The following is a 13,185-nucleotide window of genomic DNA, read 5'->3' as shown; positions in this document are numbered from 1 at the left end:
ACATGCTTTATATAACAACATTAATATGAAATAAAATAAAAAATGTCATAACATACCCATGTAGCAAAATCACGTGTTTTTCACGAGTTTTGAAATAATTTATTTCCCGTGTTACATCCACGGGTGTCCACGATGGATCATGATAATTTGACATAAAAAATTAACGATAAAATTAGGCCTTATTAATATTTTGCTACTGTTTAAGAAACAAGTTCAAACAACCAAATCATAACGAAAAATCGTATAATAACAAATTTATTGTACATAATACGAATCAGTTTTCCTTTGATTAAAAATTAGCCAAATAAACTTTACAGGCGCTTTTGTCAAATGAAATTAAAAATTTTAACAAGATGATTACTTTTCGCAATCCTCATTGTTCATGTTGTTTTCCTTTTTGTTTTCTACTTGCTGTTCAGCGTTTAAGGTTTTGTTTTGTTTTTTTACCTTTGCCCTTGCTCGAGCTTTTAATTCTATTGGACGCTTTTTTCCACCATTCTTTAATGATCTCTTTTATATCCGTTTCCTGAACGTTTATATAGCAATTGTTTACTCGTACAGCACCTTTAAAATTTAAAACATTTTGGTCAATTATAATTTAATTAATGTAAGCAAATATAAAAACAAATTAAAGAAGTATTCTTACTAATTACTAAATCTTTGGTCAATAAAATCTTAAATGACATTTTCCCATTAAAAGTATTAAATACTGAAATAAACTCTTAATTTAAATTTCTAATCAACAAAAATATTACTGCTCTCTAGACTACACCACCATAACAGACTTTGCTACCATCAACAAACCTTTTTAAGGTTTTCATGCAAGAGATTTTCAAATTAAAAGTATTAAATTCTGAAATTAACTCTTAATTTAAATTTCTTATCAACAAAAATATAACTGCTCTCTAGACTACACCACGACAACTGACCTTTTTACAATCAACAAACCATTAAAAGTATTAAATACTGAAATTAACTATTAATTTCAATTTCTAATCAACAAAAATATAACTGCTCTCTAGACTACACCACGATAACAGACTTTGCTACCATCAACAAACCTTTTTTAGGTTTTCATGCAAGAAATTTTCCCATTATAAGTATTAAATACTGAAATTAACTCACCACCGCGCGGCGTCACTCTCGTCGATGGTGATAGACTCGTTGTTGTTACTTTTTAGAAGCAACATATGCGGCCGCATTCTGCATGACCCCGCAAGTAAGAAGGGAAACACCTACTTGCTTCTGCCCTACCATTCGACGAGAGGTCACTGATTTCCCTCTTCTTTCCCATCTTGTTTGGCCAATTGAAGGGCTGCTTTAGTGTGACGTATTACTTGTTTTGAATTCCCAACTTCCGGTTAAAATTTTCCGTCATTTTTAATATCATTTGTAAAGTGAATTTTGCCGAAACTGCAATGGGAGTTATTGCTGCTGTCGTGGGAATTGAAGCGATAGGCTTAGCGGAAGAAGTTGAAATTTTTAACGAAGGTAGCATGGAATTGAGAATATTGAGCTAAGCGCATCATTGGAGAAGCAGGTATTTAATATGTACGTTACAATCGTTGAACATAAGGTTTTAATTGGCGTTATTTTTTACAGATAAGGCTCTTTTCAACGTGTTTTGTCTAGTAACCACGAAACTGGGTATGATTTTACTATGAGTGTCGCCCCCCCTAGATGACGTTTTTGTTTCTCAATTTCCTGTAAAATTAAAATTCAGGGTACAAACGGGTACTTGACGAGAGTACCAATATTTTAGACAGATATTTCCTTGATTTTGTTAATGTTTATATTATTAGTACCTCAATAATTTGGTTTTTGGCGTTTTGAGCACGTGATGCACGTGCAATTGTTTGATCATTTGCTAGATTTTAGGCAAAAGAAGACAAATATTGGGAGATATCCTTGGTCTCATTGGTTTTTGACCTACAAAATCGATTTCGACTATGGTGCCTTATCGTTCTGCGGAAATTAACAATCGCTGGGCAAAATCCAATATTAACTTGTCCATGTTTAGCAAAAACCAAGATTGCAAATAGCTCCCGTTGGAGATATTTTCGCCAATATCTTAAAATATTTGTAGATTTCAATGTAATAATTTTTTTTCTCAAATATGATATAAGTATATTAATTTCAAATAATGTTTTCAATTGTTCCCTAACCTTACCCAACTTAACCCAACCTAACCAGCTAAAATCTACCCAATATTAAACTGATATAAGCTTAACTTAGAGAAATAATCTTTAACAGAACGGCTGTGGAGGCGTTCTGCAACGTGACAGATACTACATTTACCGCTGAGCTGAACAGCCGTCATGTCCAACATATCCTCTTGGCCTAGAGGCCCAGAGACGGTGAATAGTTTCGTGGGATAATGTCTTATATATAAAAGAGAACAAGCCGCAGAACGATAAAGTACCATAGTCGAAATCGATTTTGTAGGTCAAAAACCTATGAAACCTTCGATATATCCCAATATTCGTCTACTTTGGTCTAAAATCTAAAAAATGCTATAAAAACACATGAAAAATACTTTTAAATTTTAAACACTCTATAATATAATAAAAAAACTCATTAGTTTTGTCTACATATAATAATTGTATCTTCGTGTACCCTACGGAAAATCAAAATGTATTAATATGACCAAATTGCACCCTCTACTGGTGTTAACACTCATAGTAAAATCTTACCCGAAACTGGGCTACGTTCAGTAACGCTCATCAACACACGCGGCTTTCCCGTACAAAATTATAAAATTGAAGAGCCAATGGTACAATACTCTTTGTGAATTATGATTACATTATTAATTTGGAAATACAAATATTTTTATTTGCAGATGCATACTACCGAATGAACTCTGCGCACATCAATAATACACTTTCGCATGTATATTTGGGTGATATCTTTGCACGTTGGCTTAGTGTCCTAACTGTTAGGGTCGATGGAATATAATTTTATCCTGCAGTCTCTTGCATAATATTTCGAACTTTGAAAAATTTCCCGCGTCCTGTTACAATTGGCAAGAATATTTTTCAGTCAAGAGCACTAAACTCAGTTAATTCATTAGCATTATACTTAAAGGTAATATTTATTTTAACACAATTGCTTTTTCCCCCTACTCCAGAAGCTTCATTAATCTTTCGAATGTATCACTCTCTCTGGATGCAGTCAGATTGAAAAGGCTGAATGTAACAATTAACAATTATCTCCTCGCATCATTACCACTCTTTATCTATTGCAGATTTTTCACAGAAAGCTCCTATTCAGATGTAAATACTACCAGGTACCCCTCCTTACGACAATTATGCAATAATATGTACAAGTGTTTCTATTAAGTGGTTCATTTTTAAGTAGGTCTGGATATTATCCGCCACTAGTATTGTTATTTCTTGCATCAGTTTTTAGGTTGTTCCGTTCTTGTAAAATCAGATGAGGAAATTTGGGGGTCTAGCAAAGCAGATTAACCACGAGTGCAACTGTTTCCCATCGATTATTCTGCCTATAGTTATGAGCACTGCTTTTATGCCGCTGAAGCTCTTCACATTTGGGTTCCTTAAGATGGGGAATAGAGGCTTCCACTTCCTCCGCAGTATATGAAGGGTGTTCATCACCCATTTTTAAACAATTGCTTAGTGCAATATTTCTACACATTTTCCAAACAATACTAAAAAACTTTATTTATTTTTGTGATTGGGATAAAATAACCTGTAGGGATAGCGAATGGGTGAGCAGTTATTTCCATAAGTGGATTTAAGAGCCATCCCTATTTGAATACAGCCATTTATAGCAACATAAAAGGGGTAATTATCACCACCGCCTACATTTGGCTGTTGGAACAGAGCTCCAGCCGCTTAGTAGCTACTAATAATACAATCACTAGTATCACTAGTTCGCTACTCCTACAAGTTCCTATTTCGATATGGCTTATAGGTACATAATTTTATATAGCCTACAGGTTCATAATTCTAGCTAGAATTTAATTCCATAAAGTAAACGAACTAAAGAATATTCGTCGCTTGTTGGTAACTTCACGAAACTCTTCTTCCGTTTTTCCCGCGCAGCTGAGTGGTCAAAGTTGGCTGTAGTTTTATGTAAATTTTATTCAATAAATTGTACGCTAAAGCTGAATATGTAATAAAAATATTGTAAAAAATAATTATATTTTTATTCTGTTTTAATTTAAAACAAGATTACCATGGAAGGCTATTTTTAATTATTGTTATTATTCTAAAATATGTTGTTCTAAAGTTAGTGAAATTTAAAGTAGATGGCATTGTTTTAGGGCTACTACATTTTGGTTTGTAAGCAAGGGCGTATTTAAGGGGGGTTTTGGGGGTTCAACCCCCCCCCCCCGAAATGCTGATGACCGGGGGGGGGGGTTTCTAATCAGTGAAACTTCCGTCAGCACCCCCCCCTTGAAATTTTCCCTCAAAACCACCCCTGAAATACGCCCTTGCTTACAAACCAAAAAGTAATAGCCCTAAAACAATGCCATCTACTTTAAATTTCATTAACTTTAGAACAACATCTTGTAAGAAGATGGCATTACAAAAGTTTGGAATACAAAATGAAAAATAGATGGCATTGCAAATTTTCTTCCCTAAAATAACACTAGATGACACTGTACGCTTAATTTTGGAGTAGGGGGCGTTTTAACGTTATTTCCGGAACAGGGGGTCATCAAGAGTCACGTCACACTAGTGACGTCGCTGCAGCCCTTCAATTGGCCGAGCAAGAGGGGAAGAAGAGGGAAATCAGTGAGCTCTCGTCGAATGGTAGCGCCGAAGTAAGTAGGCGTTTCTCTTCTTACTTGCGGGGTCATGCAGAATACGGCCGATGGGGTAATAGACTAGTTAAGATACTCGCCCAACGATTGACAGGGCACGGGTTGAAGTTCGAGGAATGTGATTTTCATTTTTGGTGTTAATTTGTTGGGGTTACAGTATTAAATGGTCAATAATTATTTATTTAAACGATTACATTGTTCTCTGTATTTTTTATTTTATAAGAGTAATTTTTAATTTTAATTTCGTTAATCAAATTAATTTTATACTCATTTTTAAATTTTATACGTGATTTGTACTAATTATGTTTAGTAATTTATTTTGATATCTTTTTTTTAAAGCATTCTTCTATTAGAATCTATACAAAAAGGCATATTTTCGCGAGAAATACCGGGTACCTCAGCTAAGATGGAGTGATACATTACAAAAGTTAAATTCCGTGGTATGTCTTCCATTCACGCCTAGATCACGTGCAAATTTACACTAATTTTATTTCGTGTATGGTAACCCCAATCAACACGCGTAGATCACGTATACATTTACACTTATTAAATCTCGTGTGCGGTAACCCAAATCAACACACGTAGGTCACGTGTAATTTTACACTAATTTAATTTCGTGTTAGGCAACCCAAAGGAACACGTGTAGAACACATGCGTATATTATGAACACGTGTATTCCATTACATTTATCAAATATCCATGAAATTTACACGTGGCTTTGCTACCTGGGTAAGGGCCTAAAAAAACCAGATACTTAAACTGACATAAATATAACTACCCAGGTAGCAAAATGTGGTTAAAAACCGTTTTAAAACCGTTGATGATTAGTAGGAAATCAAACGTTATAAAAACGTAGATCATGTCCGGTGATTTATACTATAAAAAAACCGCTGGAAATACGTTAAATTAACGTTAGTATTTTTCGAAATAGTAACGTTACTTGTGCAAACGTTAATAAAACGTTATAAAAAAACGTTTATTAAACGTTCAATAAACTACCAGAAAACGTTTTAGACAACGTTTTTCTAACGTTTGTGCTATAGTTGAAACCAACAATAAATCAACGTATTTTAGGGGTTAAAATTACGTTGTTCTTATATAATTAGAATTATTTTACATATTAAATAAAGCAGGCATGATCTTCGAAATAGCATTAAAATATTATTTTATTGTCTGTAACATAATATCTTTTAGGGTATCAATCAAATGTTTAACAGACACTGAAGAAAAAAAAATAAGAAAGAACTTTAAATTCTAAACCTTCATATTTTCTGGAATTTTGCGTGGTTATTTATTTTCATCAGTTAGTGTGCTGCCGCTAGGACTGGTTTGACTGTTTGGGGTAGTTTTGGAAATCACCGGAGATGAAGCAGATAACGATTAAGATTTATTTCTCCCTTCCACTCTTGTTTTAGCGAACTTTAGCCAATCTTTTATAGCAGTTGCAATTGATTTATACACCTCATTTGAGCGTACTGATCCTAAGAAATAATTAAATTTTGAAGTATTAAATTATAATGCATATAATGAAATATTGTTTAAATTACCGATTACAATTTCTTTCAAAAGGAGAGTTTTAAATGCTACTTTATTGTGGCCCGCCCAATTTAATTCCATTGCAAGTTTATCAGTTAATAAAGCCTTTCTTGTACAATCGGAAACTGATTTTCCCGCATTACATCCAAAATAAGATATCTAGGGTGCATTAAATAATTAGGCATATTATAAATTTTACGGCCACTTTAAAGATTATTACCAAAGTTTCTTTATTTTCCACTGAATGTGCAAAGGTTTCAATAAAGTTTAATTCATCAATGGTATTTGCGGGAATTTGTAAGTCAAATCGGTCCACGTCTACTTTAGAGTTACATTTATTTATAATCAGTTTGTTTAACATCCTGGTATTTAGATCGATTTGTCGTTTCATGTATTCTTGATTTCTAAGAATATGCTCTCAAGCTAATAAAGTCAAAAACTATTTAGTAGTAGAACAGTGATTACATTAATCAAAGTAATAAACCAATTTTACTCAAACTAAGTTCCCATTAAAAAATTACTTTGCTATAAAAAGATGTTTTTTCAATTCTTAAATATTAAATTTGTTACATACCTTTATTATCAATAAAACCACCATGTTGGTTAGTCGAGGAATGTGGTGTACTATCATTAGAATTAGTGGAACATAAGGAAGGCCGATCTTTATTAGAAAAAATAGCACCTGCGGAGGTTTTTGATGAAGATTCTGGGATATTTACAGTTGCTGTAGTTACCGAACTTGTGTCAATTAAGCCAATTATGGTTGTAAATACATTGATAGATGCAATTGAAAAAAGGTCTTATAACAAACGGGAATATTTTAACAAACCAAAATTTTATGGTAACACTAACCATTGAAATCTAGCTTTTCTGGTGAAACTTGTAAAGAACGAAGTGGAATGTTATCACTGGAATCTGAGTCAGTAACTCTAAAATTTTGACTACCAGACATACAATCTTAAAAAAAAAACCATAAATTATAGTTCCTCCTAAATTTAGTTAGGAATGGTAAAAGCCGTACCATTTTCATCAATGTTACATGAAAGTTTAATCTGTGAAATATTTTTAGAGATAGGACCTTTAGACTTCATATCCAATTCGTTTTTATCAGACTCTTTCTCACCTAAGGTAAATATACCATTAACATATTGTATTTGAATTGCTATACTGGCTTATACGGAAAAACAAAGCACAGATAGATAAATCTTTGAATAATTAATCAAACTAAAACCGTGGCGTAGCCAGGGGGATGGCCCCGGGGGCTTTTGCCCCTCCCAAAACATATGGTTGTACATGCATTTTTTTATTTTTGTTTTATTTGTTTCCATTAATTGTGTACCCCCTCGGAAGTCAAATCCTGGCTACGCTACTGAACTAAAATGACATTTTAAAAAGGCACTCACACAAATTGGGGAAATCTGGAACACTTGGAGCGCATTTCTTCGGTGAATTATCTTTCGACTTCTTGGGTGTTGTCTTTGTCAATCTTTTCTTACGTTTTGGCTTGCCTTCACAAAGTTTTTACAAATTAAGTACATTTTCTCGGGGTTAATTTCTTGGAAATAAAACTTACAATTATCACTTGAATCATTATCCGATGGGTCCATGCAGTGGCGGCACCAGGAATTTTCGCGAGGGTAGGCACACCAAATAAATGGGCCCCCAATTCGGGACCCCCCTTTTCTCAACGAAATGCTTCAATAAAATAAAGTAGTGATGTACATGACGAACAAAAAAGTTCTAACAACAGTAAAACGAGTTCAAATATAACAGAACTGGTTTTATTTACTCAAAAATTTCTAAATACATTATCGACAATTGTTTCATTGTTATTTATAAATAATTTTATCTCTTGGGACAATTTGGGGCCCCTTATAGGATGATATTTGGGCCCCTCAAAATTTTAAGGTAGGCAGTGGCCTACCTGGCCTACCCCCTAGCGCCGCCACTGGGTCCATGGCATACCTACTGGGTAACTTTGGCTTTCTCTTTAAGCTCTTTTCTTTATCAGTGTGTACGTTATCGGTTTCCGTACCTATATCAGACTGATTTTCATATATAGTCAGTTTTTCTTTGGCTTTTTTGAACTGATCTAAAAATGTTAAATTTTTGTTTTAATAAAATAAAAGCAATACAATTAGAAAATATAGATAAACATGTTAAGTACATTTTGAATTGGGTTCTCAAAATTACAAATGAATAGATAATATTAAACACTAATGACAAAGTTTTCAACATTTACCTGTTTCATAGAAAGTCCAGGAAATATGGTACTGTCGCCAGCTTGATGTTGGTTTTTCATTATTAATGAGTGCTTGTACTACTTTTTTTTTCAGACAAATAAGTTGGCCAAAAACAATTTTTCTAAAGTGGATTGTACCACGTAGATCGAATGATTCCTATTTCATTAACACCGGCAGCGGTTAACTCTTAAAACTCAACAACCAAAAAGTTTTTCTAAATTAAAGCAATTTAAATTAGTGTAAAATTAAACTACTTTAAGTAAAACTTTCACATTAATTAAAATTTGAAAATATAAGCCGCACATAAATGGAAATTTACAATTGTATGCTACACATAAATTAAAATATACAATTATATGCCCCAAATTTAACAGCTATTCCTAACGTCAGAATATATTTAGAAATGACACTAAAAATTATCGCAGAACGCTTCAAAATATAGCAAGTGTAAAATGAACTTAAATTAATTCACAAATTTTAGCAAAGTACAAGACGCTAACAACCATCTTATTTAAATCCCTGACATTTTCCCTCCATTTTACAGATCCCTGACTTATCCAGGTTTTCTAGAATATCCAGGTTCTGTACAAACCCTGTTTAAAGTGATTTAAATATCCTATTTTGGTCTTGCGCTTTGAATTTTCAAATTTTTTAGGTCATTAGTCACCTAGCTTGAAGGCCTGTCGGCCGAAGAACTGCGTTTATTTGTAAATTTCCTGATAAAATTCTAGTTTCCCCCAAATATGTTGGTCTTTTTTACTATTCCACAAAACCTTATATGTTCATACTAGTTTATTAACATATTGATTTAGATTAATAATATTACAGATATACATAAAACTCTCCTCACCATAAATGTTAGTGGAAATTGCTTGACAAACAAAGCACAGACGCAGTATTGTCAAAAACTATGCAGTAATGGGACTGAAACCCCACCTGAATTTGAACTTGGTAAAAAATAGCATTTGGTATCAACCATATCCAAAGTCCAAGACCTCAAACTGGAAAGTCGAGTAACTTTGTTAATTCCTAATTTTGACGAATTGCAGGGATACATATATGCATCAGAAACATCCTTAAAGAATCTTCCAATTAAAATAAACTTTGCTTGAACTTTAACTATATTTTCAATAAGAACAATAGTCCCGTCATTCATTTTGCAACAGTTATCACCGTTTTTGATAGAAAAGGTGTAGCCATTAAATTGAAGTTTCCTATATTGAGTACCACGAATATTTTCAATCAATGGACCATTGTTATGCTCCAATTTTGCCTCAATTCGAATTTGCTGTGAGTTGTCAAAATCTACTTGGTTCAATTCGTTTAGGCGATTAATCACTTGCTGCAAAGGTTTGTGAGGGCTTCTGACAAGTTTTTTTTTAATCTTCCCAAATATGACTCAAACGGAAATGATGAGAAATTATCCAAACTACCGTATACCTTAGAATGCTGCGCAAGATGAATTAAATTATGTACGTTGTAAACATAGATGCTTCGTCCATAATAATCCTTAGCACTAACTACAAATTTTTCTAAAAGTTTTTCAGCATAATCTATCAACTTTTCTTCTGGTAATGGCATACACATTATAAAAATTACACAATGCAGAAGTTGAAAATGTTTCACCAATTCGTCAGGAAGGACAGACTTAAAAACAAAAACACCAGTATACAATAGAAATTGCCGAAGCTCTGTAGCCTTCCAAATGTCAATGTCTTTCAAACTTCGTGGCTTACGCGAGAATTCCACAGGCGTGTGTTGAGAAATCTCTAAAGGTTTCACTGACATTTCATTTATTAAATGTGAAGGTTGCTTTGACTTAGATTTGGCTTCTGTAAAACTTATAATTATTCTTTTTACGCAGCCAATGCACAAAAGATGCATATAATCAAGAGGAAAGTTTTTAATCATGTCGATTGGCAAGCTTAAAAATTGTGAATTTTGTTCGACCATGTGATGTTCCAATTGAGTGTACTCGCCTTTCGTCTCACAAAAATCACATGCAAAGTAACCACTGTGATACTTAATACATTTTAGATATGCTCGTGCTGGACCATCACATATAATAGCTCCAATTTTCAGTATAAAAACTTTATCTAGCGCAGAAATTCCATTTTTCAATACATCCAGTGTTTCTTCCACAAATTTGTCAAGAAATTTATCTATTGAATTTGGTTTACCTTGCCCATAAAATATTCCAGCTGGAAATGGATATGAATCAACTGTCTGGACAGTGCGCACAAGTATTGGCCAAAATTCACCTCTAACGCTTTTATAGATCGGTAACCCATCGATATTTATCGATATATTAATTTCACATGAATCACTTCGTAAACCTAAATGGTGATATTCTCCATTTTCTAAAATATCCACAGATATTGAAGTAGATTGATGAGGATGTAGTAAAGTTCTTGCATTACGTGGTAGATTTGGGTGGTGGGGATTAAGAATGTGAAGCAATTGATTTAAGCCCTCATGACTTATTTTATTTTTAAGTGCCCATTTCTGTAATTCATTTTTCAAGCATGGAGGGCGATCTTCTATGACATGTTCAATATTATCTTCTAAATATACGTTCTCAACTTCCAATGGTACGCCCTCATTTACTAATTCCTCACTTGAGTCATTTTCACGTGCTACACTACTAACAGAAGAGTTAGAATTGGGCGATTCATCTGATGGAATATCAGTTTCCATTGGGCTATCTAATGGAACTCCTGGCAAAACTGGATTTACATCTATATTTGGTTCATTCTGTGAATCAATTATTGATTGCATTTGCAAATTCACTGCGCCAGCTATTAGCCTTCTATTATGGCGCTCTGAAACATCAAACTTGTCCATCTTGCACTATTACAAGATCTAAAATAAATTGCACCTTAATTTAACACAATTCTAACTTGTAAATTAGAGGAAACAATAAGGTTAATTTATGCCTTAGTTAAGACAATTAAGTTTAGGTGAAAGTGCAAGCAGGTCAGGTAAAATTGAACATCTGATTTCGCAACTACTTGCTCTATATTAAAACCCATAGCTCAAAATGTAAAGGAAATTCAAAATAATATGGTCCTAAAAGATCTATATAAATATTAAAAGTACTCAAATCAATCACTTCACAAAAATTTAAAAAAAAACACAGAAAAATCTGTGATGATTAACTAGCTTAGCTAAACTCAAGTGACAAAAGGAATTCGGGTGCTCAAACCAAAGAGTCGACGCCGCCCACCCCCAGCTAGGAGACCCGAAAGCGCAAACAAATACAAAAGCTGTTGAGGCCATGTGATTTCCTATCGTTTAATATATAATTTACTATCTTAAGATAAACAGTGGGTGTCGCCTACCCTCGGGAGACCCGGGTGGGCAAACCAATACATATGTACGTGTTTAGGCAATATGATTTCTTATAGATTAATACATAATTAATCATACGAACTTTACGAAGTTAAAGGATTGCTATATAGAGTCTAATAATCCAAGACGGCATAAAGAGTGCGTAAAATGTCAATTAAAAATATTTTAAATGTAATTTAAGTTGATGGGACTGATATCCTAGGCAACTACAGAGGCCCAGATTTAACTAAAAATTTAACTCGCAATTAAAGCGGTCCTTATTTCATTACATATAGGCTACATTTTAAGGCGAAAATAGCGAAAACACGGGGGTGTCAATAAGATAGGTGACGTCCACCCTCAGGAGATCCGGGTGGGTAAGTTTAGGGAAACTTATTCAGCATTCGCAGAAAGAACAATGTTGATATCACATCTATCTGACGAAAACAACAGATAACAGTAACGGACTAGGCTAATATTATTGGTTGCCAGGATACAAGGGGTCCCAGCCTTAACAACTATAACGCTATCATATATATATATATATATATAATATATACGCTAATTAGTGGGGCCCACTCTATGTACTGTCCATGGGGCCCACCTGCCATCGGGCAAATATATAGCGGAACCATGCGTGACGGACTGGCCATAGAGGGAACCTGCCCGATGTGGAACTAAAAAGCAGTATTTCTAAATTTTTAACCTAAATTCACTCTATGATGAAGACTTTCATTTGTGAAAAAAATTGTATTTTTCCCTTAACGTTAAAAATTTTATCTTACAGATTTTTTATTTGGCTCACCCACACAGCTAAATATTTGATTTTTTAAATCACAACTGACTATTACTTAACGTTTTTATTAACTATATCAATTTGTGATCGCTATTTTATAAAAGATTACTAGTAAATAAAGCCCTAATGAAAATTACTCCATTTTAAGGTTTCGAAAAATGTATTGATTTCTCCCATTTCAACACTCAACATTGAATTCAAAAGTATTATTTTAAAATTTTTCACCTAAATTCACTTAATGCAAACAAAATGAATCTTATTGCACCCAATGTGAATCGTTTATAGCTTGAATAATAGAATAAAATTATAGTTTTTAATCAAAGTCTGTAAATGCAAATGCGGCTTTAACAATGTGTTACAAATAACAAGGCTTAACTCGGTTACGATTATCCATTACTAAATACCATGGGATCACGTCGATTGGCATTCAGTAAATATCTAATAATGTTTTATAAGCTTAACAATAACTTTATAATACGTTAAATACTTAC

The sequence above is a fragment of the Leiobunum rupestre genome, chromosome 2 (assembly GCF_980474605.1).
Source record: "Leiobunum rupestre chromosome 2, qqLeiRupe1.1.hap1, whole genome shotgun sequence".
NCBI classification, from domain to species: Eukaryota; Metazoa; Arthropoda; class Arachnida; order Opiliones; family Sclerosomatidae; genus Leiobunum; species Leiobunum rupestre.
Note: the sequence above shows the minus strand (reverse complement) of the source record.